At 40.8% G+C, this 14,245-nt stretch overlaps 1 protein-coding gene across 2 annotated transcripts in view; it reads right to left on the bottom strand.

Annotated features, from left to right (window-relative positions):
- SCNN1B (sodium channel epithelial 1 subunit beta) overlaps positions 1 to 13,449 on the bottom strand; it is a 38,781-nt gene extending 25,332 nt beyond the window's left edge. Inside the window, exon 1 of one of the 2 annotated variants that reach the window (XM_058157888.1) lies at positions 13,328 to 13,449. The gene's annotated coding sequence lies outside the window, so the exon portion shown is untranslated. Of the gene's footprint in view, positions 1 to 11,996; positions 12,157 to 13,327 lie in introns of those variants that run through there. The other variant, XM_058157887.1, reaches the window with a different exon arrangement.
- Positions 13,450 to 14,245: the final 796 nt, after the last annotated feature.

Raw genomic sequence — 14,245 nt, 5'->3', positions numbered from 1 at the left:
AAATCCTCCTTGATAGACCCGTAATCACGTCAGGTGTGGTATGTGCTGGTTTCCAGTGGGAGCTGAGGCACAAACCTCACGGAAGAAGGAAGTGCTGGCGAGGTCTGGTGTTACTGGTGAGTAAGAAGAGCACAAATGCTCCAGCCAATGCTGTGTTGTAGGTTTTTCTATTTGTAAATGTAAAAAAATACGATTCTCTCATTCATTTTTTAAAAATGAAGCTGTTCCTGGCTACAAATGCCTGGGAGGAGGCAGAGAGTGATAGTCTGTGTCTTTTTCCTTGCTATTTTGCTTTTCCTGTCAGTTTTGTCCACTTCAGGCAGTTTAAAGACAGCAAAGAAAGCCGTTTTCCAGTGTATGGTTTTCCTAACCTGTTCCATCTGGAGATCCAGAATAGTTGTGTTGCAGAGAGCCCATCCTCGCCTCAAGGACCATCAGGTGACATGGATCCCTCAGGAAAGAGTCACTGAAGAGACTGGAACTTTTCTTATGTGGTCCATGTCACATACCCCCCATAAGTAACACCCTAAGAGCACAAAGGGGCTGTGTGGAGCCAAAGCTGAGGCCCATCTACTGCCAGAGGAGCCACCAAATGCTGGAGGAAGTTGAAAGAACAACAGGAGCACAACTTCACCTTCCTGCTGGCATTGAGAACCCATGAAGAGTCGCCTTCATCAAGGCCACGGATGTTTTCTTCCATTAATATTTTTAGTGACCACTTTATTGGATGATTTCAGATTATACACAATATTATTTTATTTTCAGTTAGTTCTCTATTGATCCCGAGAATGAAATTTCTCTTGTTCATCAGTATTTTCACTGAGTAGTGCAGCCCACCAGGTGTTAATTTTCCAAAGGCAAAGGCACTGATTTAAAAAAAGTTTAGGATGTAAACTTTTATTGGACATTATTTTATGCAATATAATAGTGAACTTAAAAAAAAGAGTCAAGAGAAAATGCAAACTAATTTGAAAATAGAGGAAAGAAGAACTAAAGAAATTTCCCAAGAAGATAAGTGGATAAATAAATTAAGCTTTTATAATGGCAACTATTTATGTTAATAAGATAATTACAATTAATACTAAATTATGTAAAGCCAAAAATGAGGATATGCCATTGGTGTATGTCATTAGAGAAATTGTCTAGATGAACTGGGTATGTGGGAATAAAGATTAAGAAAGAGACTATTTTTGCTTATGACTTGGTGCCTATAGAATATCTTTTAAAAGGAATTGAAATATTAATGGGCAAATAACTTGGCCATAAGCAGGTGTCAAGATTAATAAACAGATGAAAATATTAACAAAAATATGAAACTAAGAAATCAAAAGAATTGATAAATAAATGCGTTTTAAGATTGAGAAGATAAAATATCTGGGTTTCACTAGAAAAAAATACTAATTGCATGTTATTCCAAAATACTGTAACTGTTAAGACAAGAATGAATAAAATTTAAAAAAAGATAATTGGGAGAAACCACAATTGTCATTGCTGGGGAGAATTTCTGTGATAAAATGAATGTCCTGCCTAGAATTATTATTTTTTGTTTGTTTCAGACAATATCTGTTTTAATAGCTGATGTACCATTTAAACAGTGGCAGAAGGATATATCTAAATTTTGAGGCTCCAGTGACGTCACCCTCCTGCTGGGTGCTCTAACAGAGCACTCCGTGTTAGAAGATTGTAAAAGTCAGTGAAACAGAAAAAAAATCACTGTTCACTGAGCTTAGCATAACCTCTGGGTGAAAGAGGTTATCAGAGTTGTGGGAAAGTGGCAGGTCTGACAGGGGGTTTGCTCTCAAGAGCGAATTTTCCTGGATTTATGACCCCACCGAATTCCACTCCCTCCAACTTCAGCACGCTCCTGTTTTTATCAGGAAAAGGAGAGGAATGTCGCTTCTGCTCTAAAGGACTTATTAAATTGATTGATATTCTAAGCAGACGGAATTTCACAAGCGTTCGATCTTTGATGTAGAATCAGCACGGCAAGTACCGACTCCCTTTTTGAAACTTGAAACCTTTCTTTGTCTTTGATTAATTGACTTTTAAAATGGCGTCTGAAAGTGAAAGTAAAAATTTTTTAGTACGATGAAGCAGCGTTATTTGTGGATTGTTACAAACGGAGTTTTTTTATACTGAAAGGAGGGAAGGAGAGTTATTAAGTTTGAATTCCTGATTCTTTTGAAGACAGAATGGCAGCTAAACCTTTAAAGCCTTCTGGAAGAAGGGGATCTGAACCAAGTCTTGAGGAAATATTGAAAGAACAATTAAAACTTTCTGAAAATAGACAAAAGAGATGATGGAGAATTTTAATGCAAAAATAAGAGAAGATATTCTTATGGCAGTTCAAGGACTGAGTAAAAAAATTGAAGGATTGGAAGTGGAAATGCAACAGATCTCTCAGTCAAATAAGCATTTAGAAGACAAAATGAAAGGTGTTCAGAAAAAAGTGGATCAAAATGAAGATCAGGTTGTGATATTACAATATAAACTTATGGAAGGAGCTCTTAGAATTCGTGGTATGCAAGAAGAGCGAGGAGAAGACTTAAGAAAAATTATATCAGAAGCATTGGCTGAATTTATTGAAGTGGACCCCCAAGAGGTAGCTTACCAAATTGATAAAATATATAGAGTTAATTCTTGGATTGCAAGACAGAGAAAGCTTCCTCGGGACATTGTGGTTTATTTTGTGAAAAGGACTATGAGAAATCAGATTCTGCAAGTTTCATATCAGACAACTTTAAAAATTGGAGAACAGGAGTTGAAGGTGTTGAAAGAGATTCCTTCAAAGATGTTAAGAGACAGGAAGGAATTTGCTTTTTACACAAGAACTTAAAAAACATCAGATTCAATTCAGATGGGAGGTGCCAGTTGGACTGACAGTATTCTATCAAGGAAGGAGATATAGAATTGACACTGTTTTAAAGGCAAAGGATTTTCTTTCTACAGTTTTGAAAGTCGAAATAGAAGTGATAGAAAAACTTCAAGAGACTCAAGAAGGCGTGGTGATCCAAGAGCCTTTATTGCTGCCAGTATTAGAGGAACCACAAGAGCAAAGGGTGACAAGAGGAGTCCTTAAGCGTAAAGAGCAACAGTCTCAAAGTAAAAGTCAGGATCCCAGTATGGAAGCTGTGGGAGGAGCTAGACGGAAGATACCGGAGGAGGAGCTTTCGTTGTCTGCTTCAAAGCTTCAGGAGGCCAGTAATGGCAAATAGAATCTTGTCATGGAATGTTAATGGCTTGAATTCAGCTCAGAAAAGAAGGAAAATATTTCACTACTTGAAACAATTTAAAAATGATGTGATTTGTTTGCAAGAGACACATATAAAATTATCAGACCAAAAATATTTAATTAATTCAAAATTGGGTAACCATTTTGTTGCATCAGCTTTGGAAAAGAAGCATGGAATTGTTGTATATATCAGGAAGGATATACCAGCTAAGTTAATTGAGGCAGATATTCAAGGAAGATTTATTGCTATTGAACTGGTGATAGATGCAAAAGACTTTGTTGATAGGTATTTATGCACCTAATCAGCAACAAGAAAAGTTTTACAAAATGTTACATGAGAGGTTGACCCTCTGGGATTATAGTTCGTTTATTTTATTAGGAGACTGGAATGGAGTAATTGATACAAGAAGGATAAGAGAACCTCCTCCAAGAAGATACCTATACATGCAAAATTACCAAAATCCTTTTTGAAATGATGGAAGACTTTGAGTTTAGAGATATATGGAGGTTACGGAATCCAGATGAGAGAGATTTTACTTTTTTTCTGATAGGCATCAATCTTTTCACGTATTGATTTTATTTTAATTTCTAATGACTTGCTTTCTAGGGTGAAGAAAACGAAGATATTTCGAGGTGTTTAACTGACCATAGCCCAGTATGGATGGAATTATTACAAGGGAAAAAAGGTGGTAGAACATGGAGGTTGAATGAAAATCTGTTTAGATATGAGGATAATGTAACTTATTGTAAGAAACAGTTAAAAGAATTTTTGATTTTAATATGTACAAAGGGACACCTATAGGAACTGTGTGGGAGGCGAGCAAAGCGTTTATTAGAGGATATTGATTTTATTTGGACAACAGGCAAAGGAATAATAAACAAAGGCAGCGTAGATATTTGGAAGAAGAAATTCAAAGGAAGCAACAGTTATTAATTCAAAACCCACAAGATCATAAACTTAAAGAGGCTATAAAAATATTACAGAGTCAATTTAATATGTTAATGGCAGACCAGGTGGCAACGAATATACAATATGCTAAACATAATACCTTTTGTAATGCAAATAAACCTGGGAGATGGTTGGCATATAATTTAAGGAAGAAACAGAAAGCACGTGTCATACAAAAAATAGAATATAAAGGTAAAGAGATATACCAACAGGATAAAATTAAAAAGGCATTCTCAGAATTTTATACTGCACTATATGCAAAAGACAAAATATTGGATAGGGACATTTATGATTATTTGAAAGATTATAAGGTGAATATTCTAACATTAGAACAGAGGGAGGAGCTGAATCGGCCGATAGCTACTGGAGAAATAGTGGAGGCAATTAAACAATTAAAAATGGGGAAAACCCCTGGTACAGATGGTCTTACAGCAACTTATTATAAAAAAACACAGGATGAAATATTAGGCCCACTTAAAGAATTATTTAATCAGATACAATTAGGAGTGTGAATATCCCCGTCATGGAAAACATCTTTTATTTCATTGATACCAAAGAGGAGCAAGACTGCTCTAAACCTGGTAACTATAGGCCGATTTCACTTTTAAATAATGATTATAAGATTTTTGTAAAAATAATAGCAAATAGATTAATGTTAGTTTTACAACAAAGAATTCATACTGATCAATCTGGTTTTATAAAAGGGAGGCAGATGAGGAATAATGTTAGACAGATTATTAATATATTGGAATATTTGGAAAAGAAGAATACTTCAGCGGCACTTATTTTTTTGGATGCAGAGAAAGCCTTTGATCGATTGCATTGGGATTTTTTATTTAAATTAATAGAGAAAATGCAATTTGGAGACTGTTTTATTAGAATAATTAAAGCGATTTATGGAGAGCAAACAGCACAGATTATAGTAAATGGTAGTTTGACAGAAGTTATTAAGATTGCGAAAGGAACAAGACAGGGATGTCCCTTATCACCATTATTGTTTGTTTTGACTCTGGAACCATTATTAGATAAAATACGAGAATTAATGAAAATAGAGGCAATTAAGATTAGACAATATGAGTACAAAGTTAGAGCTTTTGCAGATGATGTAGTGGTTACGTTAACGAATCCTATAAATTCAAGTAGATTTTTGTTGGAAGTAATTGATAAATATGGAAAGGTATCAGGATTTAAAATAAATCAGAATAAAACAAAAGTGATAATTAAAAATATGTCTATACAACAGAAACAAAAACTAGAGGAAATGACAGGATTTGAGGTAGTAAAAAAGGTTAAATATTTAGGGGTCTATATTAGCTCATCGAACAAGAAACTTTATAAGAATAATTATGACTTGCTATGGCAAAAAGTTCAGAATGATATGAGTGGCTGGAAGAAATTGCAGTTATCCCTATTGGGAAGGATTGCGGCTATTAAAATGAATGTGTTACCTAGATTTTTGTTTCTGTTCCAGATGATACCTATAATTAAAAAGGATAAAAATTTGGAAGATTGGCAGATTGGGATTAATAAATTTATATGGCAGGGTAAAAAGGCGAGGTTAAAATGAAAATAATACAGGACTCACGGGAAAGAGGTGGTTTAAGAATGCCTAACTTTAAACTATATTATGAAGCAGTAACCCTTTCAGTAATAAGTGACTGGTTTAACTTAACAGAGGAAAGAATTTTGAATATAGAAGGTTATGACTTGTTATATGGATGGCATGCGTACTTATTTTATGGAAAAAAGTGGATAGGGCTTTTAAGAATCATGTGTTGAGAAGTGCTCTTTTGGTCTGGAATAAATATTCCTATAAATTAGATTACAAGATTCCTATATGGGCGAGCCCTAGACATGCAATAGAGAATATAAATATAGAACAGAAACAGGAAATGATTACATATAAAGAACTTTTGTATGCTGAAGGAGGTAGATTGCAATTAAAATCATTACAGGTATTAAATGAAGAAGGGAGGAATTATACTTGGTTTCAATATGGGCAAATAAGTGCTAGATGGAAAGAAGATCAAAAAATTGGTATAATGCAAAGGGAGGAAAATTTAATAAAGCAAATTAGAAATCAGACCCAGGAGCATATAAAGAGATTGTATAATGTGTTGCTTGAAATAGATTCGGAAAAGGATTTGGTAAAGGATTGTATGATAAAATGGGCACAGAATATTCAGGAACCAATAATGTTGGAAACATGGGAGAAAATTTGGGTTAGAAATGTTAAGTTTACACAAGCACAGAATTTAAGGAAAATTTTTATAAGATGTTTTATAGATGGCATTTAGATCCCAAAAAATTATCATGTATGTATCCTAATATCCAAGCGAAATGTTGGAGGTGTGATTGTGATGATGCTACATATTTTCATATTTGGTGGACTTGCAAGAAAATTAAGGTCTTTTGGATAAGAATTTGGTGGATTATTCAAAATGTACTGAAGAAGAAGATAAAGTTCCTGCCACAATTTTTCCTTTTGGGAATTATAATGGATTGTACAGGGATTGAGACTAAATTGATTTTGAACTTAATAACAGCAGCAAGACTGTTGATTGGACAATACTGGAAGAAGAAGAGATACCTACAATAGAAGAATGGATATTGAAAGTTATTAATTTGGCTGAGATGGCTAAAATCTCAGCGTTCTTTAAAGACAATACGCAGGAAAGATATTTAATTGAATGGAAAAAATGGATTGATTATCTACAAAACAGATATCAGATTAAGAAATATCAGATTGCCTTTGAATAATTAGAAAGTTATTTTATGTAATGGGGAGGGGGTTGGGAGATGAAAAGCTTTGGATGTGGTTATTTGGATTGGAAGGGAAAATTTTATTCTATGTTTGGTTTATGTATAACAATACCTTGTGATTGACCCGGGAAGCCGGGGGTGGGGGGGGAGAGGGGGAGGGGTGTTGTGTTTTTTTTTTTTTTGGGAGGGAGGGGGAAAAATGTTTTTGTTTTTTAAAACTCTTTCAATTAAAAAAAAAAAATTTGTGGCAGGGGAAAAACCATGAGTTAAATCTAAGGTGTTGCAAGATTTAAAGGAAAAAGGAGGACAAGGCTTACCTGACTGGATATCGTATTTTGCAGCTTGCTCTTTGGCTTCTATGAAAGAGCGAATGTTGCTGAGAAACAAAAGCCTGTCGGAGTTAGAAGAGCAGGACCTGAGATTTGGGTGGCAAGGGGTGTTTATGGAACTATAGAATCAAGGTCATCACAAGAAGCATTTTTAAATGAGAAATAACAGATGGAACACAAATAGCTAACATATTATGAAATACTAGAATTTGTCAAGAGAAATATATATATATAAAAAAAGGAACTGGTAGCAGAGGGATATAATTTTCAGTGGGTCTCTTATTTCCAATTACTAGAAAGATATAAAGAAGACAACAGAATTTATGATTTTAAATATTGCAAGACTGAATCTGAAATTGAATTGCTCACAAATAATGAGCATGTAATTGTTAAAATGTATAAAAATTTATTGAACTTTGAAAGAAGAACAAGTGAAAGAATATATGATAAAGTGGTTTAAATTTTTGATTATAATATATAGATGAAACAATGGGACATATGAGGCTTAAAGGAGTAAAATGTACATTATTTTAAGATAAAATGTTTATAAAAGGATATGCCATTGGTGTATGTCATTAGAGAAATTGTCTAGAATATATAAAGCCACTTCAAACATATTGGAAATGTGAACAAAAAAGGACATTTAACCATATTTGGTAGAAATATAAAAAGCTAGAAAATTCTGGATTCATATATTTGGATAGATTCCAAGGATCTTAAAAATCTTCTCCCTCAGAATATTTTGAAAAAGAAGATTAAGTTTGCTCCGCAGTTCTTTCTACTAGGAATAATTATGGTTTGCACAGCTATAGAGACTAAATTGATTTTGAACTTAATAACAGCTGCAAGACTTTTGATTGCTCAATATTGGAAGAAAGAAGAATTACCTACAATTGAAGAATGGACACTCAAAGTATCAAATCTGGCAGAAATGGCAAAAATCTCTGCTTATTTGAAAGACTATACACAAGAAAAATATATTTTAGAATGGAAAATGTGGATTGATTATATTCAAAATAAGTATCAGATAAAAAAATATCGAATAGCATATGAGTAAATTTAGGAAATATTTTGTATTAGATATATTTCTGAAGGAGAGGGGAATTGAGAGTGTGATTAAGTGTGGAGAGACTAGAGATTATAATTTAGGAATTATTTTGGATTATGATTGTTAGTTTTGATACCCTACATTTTGTTCTGGGAAGTCGGGGTGGGGGGTAAGAGGGAGGGGAATTGGGGGGTTGAGGGTAGAGATGGAGTGATGGTTAATGTACAGGGATTATTGAAGATGTATAAATATAATTAATGTAGGGTCGGGTCTGCCCAGTTACCATTTTAGAACGGTGGGGAGGGAGAAAAGAGAGAGTAGGAGGTAGGAAAGAGGAGAAGAGGAAGGAAGAGGGGTAGAAGAGGGAGAAGGAAGGGTGGAGGGAGGAGAGGATGTAGATAAGAGAAGGAGAGGAAGGTTTGGAAAGTAAAAGAAGGTAGAAGAGGGAAGAGTGTTAAAAAGGGGGGTGGTGACTGGGCAAGCCCGACTAATTGTATATAACTGTACATTGGATGAATTGTTTGATATGATTGTAAAAATAAAACTTAAAAAAAAAACTCTTCTCCCTCTATCTGCCAGGAATTAAGAGGGCCGGATGCCATGATCTTAGTTTTCTTGAGTTTCAAGCCAACTTTTGCACTTTCTTCCTTCACCCACATCAAGAGGCTTTTCCACTGGAGAAGGAAATGGCAACCCACTCCAGTATCTTTACCATGAAAACCCCATGCACAGTACAAAAAGGAAGTGTTAATACCACTTTATAATGCCTTGGTAAGACCACATTTGGAATACTGCATCCAGTTTTGGTCACCATGATGCAAAAAAGATCTTGAGACTCTAGAAAAAGTGCAGAGAAGCAACAAAGATGAATAGGGGACTGGAGGCTAAAACATTTAAAGAATGATTGCTGGAATTGAATATGTCTTATTTAATGAAAATAAGAACTAGGGGGTGACATTATAGCAGTGTTCCAATATCTAAGGGGCTGCCACAAAAAGGAGGCTGAAAAGAAAATAAGAGAAAGCAAAGGTGTTCCACTAGTAATTATAATGTAATGCCAGAAGGAGTAGAATATAGCCCAGTGGGACACGGCAATTAGGAACTGGCCTTAAAATAGCATTGTGTGTGCATGCAGCCAGTGCATGTTCATAGTGGTGCTTGAACAAAGGTAAAACAATGGCAACTGTGATTGTTGATGCTTGAATGCTTCCAAAGATAAAAATTTACTGGATAGAGCTCAGGTGGTACCATAGCAGAGGTCAGCTCAAACAAAATTCACAAGAAAGAAAATGAGACAAAGGCTCCAGAAAACTCATAGGGTTGACACAATCAGAAAGATGAAATATGCTGGGAGCAGGAGAGATGGCACCCTTATCTATAGGAAAATATGTGGGCACATATGACGATGGCATTAAACCACCAGTCCAATGCCCTGCTGAGTGCAATTGAGGTCCGCCTGACTAATGGCTGCTTGAACACATTTGTTGCATTTTTAAGATTAAATTAGCTTCTATCCTGTCATTGCTTCCTCTGAACTTGTTTTAATTTGTACAAGTTCTTGCTATAATGTACAACCTAGAACTGGACACAGTAATTGATTCAACATGGGCCATGATCAACGCAAGCTAAAATGGAACTATTGTGTGCTACTGCTGAGAAACAGCAATAAATGTTATCACAGGCTTTAAGAAACTCAGGAATTTATGACCCAGGTAATGTTCTCATCCCTTCTCTCAGGCAACCGAGAAGGACCAGCTATGAAAGTAACATCAGAGTTTGGGTCAGGAACACTAGGGGTGAAAGACTGGTGACATCACCAAGAGCTAGATCTGACAAGAGCTGGGAAGAAAGTGGAAGATAAAGCAAAGTGAACTTAAGCTGGAACCTGCATCCTGTGAGATTGTGAGACAAGAAGTTAGAGTAAGAATTTCAAATTGATATGTGATAGAAGCAAATGACAGAATAATTATTCCAGGCTATCCTGCCAAAAACCTAGCATCATCCCATCAAACCCCAATATCATATTATGGTTACCATATCAGCATGAAAAAATCAGAACCACGACTAGATGGCAGTCATTAGGATTTTTGCCATGTAGTGGTGGTTCCAATTTTTGTATGCAAATATTATTGGGTTTGATTAAATGACTCCCTAATTTGAATATAACAGATTTATTCCAGAAGAAAAGCTGCAGTTAAGAGGGGGACTATATGATAAGTCTGCACTTTGTCATGCTATTGAGAGTCCTTGGTTAAAGGAAGAGGAACAATTAACCAAAGCACTTCTGCTGTTAGTGTCTTCTATTGCCCTTCAGTCCAAATTTCCTCCTGGGATGAAATTTTTATCTCTGGATGAAATTTCCCAGAAGAAATAGCTGATCCTTCAAAGAGATATGAAATAGTCCCGATATAGGACTTTGATTGTCCCAACCCCTGTTGGGAGACAAACTCTTGCTACCTGCAATCTCTCCAAGAAACTTCTGACTTCTAACAACTCCCGCTTTGGAACTTTTTAGAACCAACGTGCAAGACTTAGTGGAAGAAGTACAAGTAGCAGACAGGATATTCTGATTGTAGCAGAAGCTAAAGCTAAGTCTCCCCAAGCATGTTCCTTAGACTTGGGGGGGAAAAAAACATTTTAATACATTAGGAGAAACAATATTGCTCAGAGATAAGTAAAAAAAGGCGAAAGGGGTGAAATCGGGAATTAGGTGGGTGTTCTTCTGTACTAAAGGCCTGTACTAAAGGCCTGTACTAAAAACACAACTGTAAACCATCCCAATAACAAAACGGGGACAAGGAAGGTGCAGAGAATTATAGTTCTGTTTGACAGCAGATCACAGGTAAACTCTCTGCAAGAACCTTCAAATGGCAGCAATTAGGAGACATCAGCACCCAAAAACAAGACTTGTCACGTTAATCTCAGTTCATCTCAGAGTCAGGTTTTGGAAACAGGATAATTTGGCTGGAGCAAAACCCAAAAGGCTCCTGGCAGCAGCACCTTCTCAGATGAATCCATGTTATTCAAAGGCTTTGGGGAACTGCGGCGCCTTTTGTCCGGCGCAAGGAGGGGCTGGGCTGGGCTCGCCCCAAACAACACCCGGAGATCTGCAACTGAGGGGACCGAGAGACGGAATCGACGCCAGGGGAACTCCTCGAGGCTGGGAAATAATCAACCCACCTGGCCGGGCTTTGAGGGGGCGGTCGCTTCAAGGACCTTTCGGCCTTCGGCTCTCCGCTTCAAAGCGGCGCCCCGAGAAGCTGCCCCGGGGAGACCGATCCGAGCAAGCGGAGCTGAAGCTGGTGGGAAACGGGCGCCGACACCGGAGAGGCTGCCAGGCAAGGGCAGGTGGCGGCTACTCCGCCTCACTCCGGCCGCAAAACAGGCCTGGACTGAAGTTCCAGAAAGGCCGGTTGAACGTCAGGGAAAGACCCAACTTGCCCGCCACTGAGAGCCCCGCAGCGGGAGCGGAGCCCGAGCGAGCGCCGCCTCAGCGGACACCTGCCCGGGAGTCCCGCAAAGCCGCCCAGCTCCGCCTGCCGTCCGGCTGAGGCCCTTCCTCCCGCTCTCGCCCGTCGGACTCGGGCCGCGCTCGCAGGGCAGAGCCGGAGGACCAGCGCGGCTGGGGCGCCGCCCGGGCAGGAGGAGGAGGAGAGCCGCCACCGCCGCCCTCACCTGTCGGCGCCGCGCGCTTCTCTCCCCGGCCGCCTCGCTCTCTTCGATGGGGCGGGCGGCGGCCCTCCTCTGCTACTGCTGCGCCGCTCTCGGCCGGCCGCTTGTGCTGTCCCGGGAATTGCCCAGCGAGGCCGGCGGAGGAGGCGCGCCAGCCACCTCTGTCGGGAGGGCGCGGCTGTCCGGCCGCTCCCGCCCCCGCCCGGCCTCTTTTGCCCGGCCCTGGAGGGGCTCCCGGCCCGCTGCCCCCGAGGCCGCTTGGGTCTCGCGCCGTCCCAGAAGGCCGGAGAAACTCAGGCAGGGCGGCTTCAGGACGGCTGGTCGGTGGCGGCTGCGCTCCCTTTCAGGGGAAGGAGAGCGGAGACCGCAGAGCTCCGGGCAGCCCCCCGAAAGGGCCTGGCCTTCCACGCAGAGGACCCTGCCTGAGCCCCCTCCCTCCTTCACTCTGCCAGTTCATGCCAGATTGACAGGCTTGGCTTCCACAAGCTGATAAGATGATGCGGTTTCTGTGATCCTTCCTTCCATCCTTGCTGCTATTTGATGGTGGCATCTGGAGAAGCCGAAGGCCCCATCGGCGTTTGGGGTCAATCTGGGGCCATAGTTGGGCTTCCCTGGCTGATGCTCTCCTTACAGGCAATGGGGCAAGATTGAGCTTGGGTGCTCTTGCCCATCTCTGAACTGGCAGCAGCTACCAACCCTATCCCCCCCCACCTTGTCCCCCGCAGCTTCTGCACTCCTGGTGTCTCCTGCCCTCCCCCTTCTGGAAATCCTGGCTGATGGGAGGCTCCTGTCAGTCCCTCCCTGCCTCCCTGCCCACCCTGCCAATCAGCTGGCGGGGAGGGGACTTTCACAGTGGGGGCCCTCAGGGCAAATAACACTAGACAGGCTGGAGGAGGAGGAGGAGGAGGAGGAAGGCGACATTCTGGGACATGGCAAGATAAAGATTTTGTTACCGAGTGGTGGCCTGACCCTGGCACCTACTTATCCATTTCTGCCCTGGGCACAGACTGGGCTGCCCGCCACAGCTCTTTCGTTCCCCAGAGTCTCCTGTGCTGAGGTGCAGCTGGAGCTTCACCATCTTTTCCAGCCTCCTTTGCCCTCAGCAGCTGCCCACAGTGGTATTGCAGGGCCCTGGCACAGCCTTCCTGCTGGGCCAAGGATCATGAAGGCCCTTTTCTGAGGGAGTCACAAAGGTTTTACAGGACAGCAATAGCACTGAGACTTATACACCTCCCCATAGGGCTTTACAGCCTGCTGAGGGGTTTACAAATGTTTACTATTCCCCCCCACAATCTGGGTCCTCATTTTACCGATCTCGGAAGGATTTTACCGACCTCGGAAGCGAGTCAATCTTGAGCTGGCCAGGACCAAACTCCTGGCAGTGAGCAGAGTCAGCCCGCAATGCTGCACTCTAACCACTGCACTGGCTCAGGTGGTCCCCATAATGCCTTTCCAGCAGCGCAGAAGCAGAGCTTGGAAAGTATGGCTTGCTGTGAACCAAAGTCGGGAGACTCGGCTGGCTGGATCAGGCGTGCGGTGTCTGGCAAAAGGCTGGCACTGCCATCGAGGGCCAGCCCTGCAGAGCGTGAGTCTGGGCTCTCCCCACGTCACAGCACCTTTGATCGGCTATGGATGTTACCAAGGGGCGCCCCAGAGGAAACCCCACCTTTGCCTGTGGCTCCAGCTGAGCTTCACTTCCTTTTCTGCCAACTGCTGCACCTCCCTTCCCAGGCCTGCCTGTGCCTCAGGTTGAGCAGGTTCAGAGGAGAGGTGGGGCTGCTTTTTCAGAGGGGATGGAGGCTCTTGCGGAGCTTCCCAGCCCATAAGCTTTTAGGTTAATTTGGGAAGTTCAGTCACAGCTTGATTCTTCTTAGCATCTCTTTTCTGCCTTCCTTAGTCATAGAGTTTGTATCCTGCACCTACTTCCTTCTCCAGAAACCAGGCCAGGGAGTGCATAAGTCTGACGGGGCTTTTTTTCAAAGGAAACCATAAGGAGGAGCTTTTCTGGATCTTTTTTTTCCTAGTACTAGAAAAATATTTGTGGCAGCACTAATCCAGTGTAGGTAACTGGGTTTGGGGAGGGGGCTTCAAGCCCTCAGCTCTTCTGGAGACATGCTGATCCCTGCAGGAAAGGGCAGGGGGGGGCCCACAGGGAACAGTTTGTTGTAGGGGGAAGCTCCCCCTTGAAGGGACTGGAAGAGCCGCTTTCTGAGACAGGAGAGAGGATAAGAGGTGGCATTGCCAGCTGATAT

This window comes from Ahaetulla prasina, chromosome 14 (genome assembly GCF_028640845.1).
Source record: "Ahaetulla prasina isolate Xishuangbanna chromosome 14, ASM2864084v1, whole genome shotgun sequence".
Classification (NCBI taxonomy): Eukaryota; Metazoa; Chordata; class Lepidosauria; order Squamata; family Colubridae; genus Ahaetulla; species Ahaetulla prasina.
This window is presented reverse-complemented; position numbering and strand designations above follow the sequence as displayed.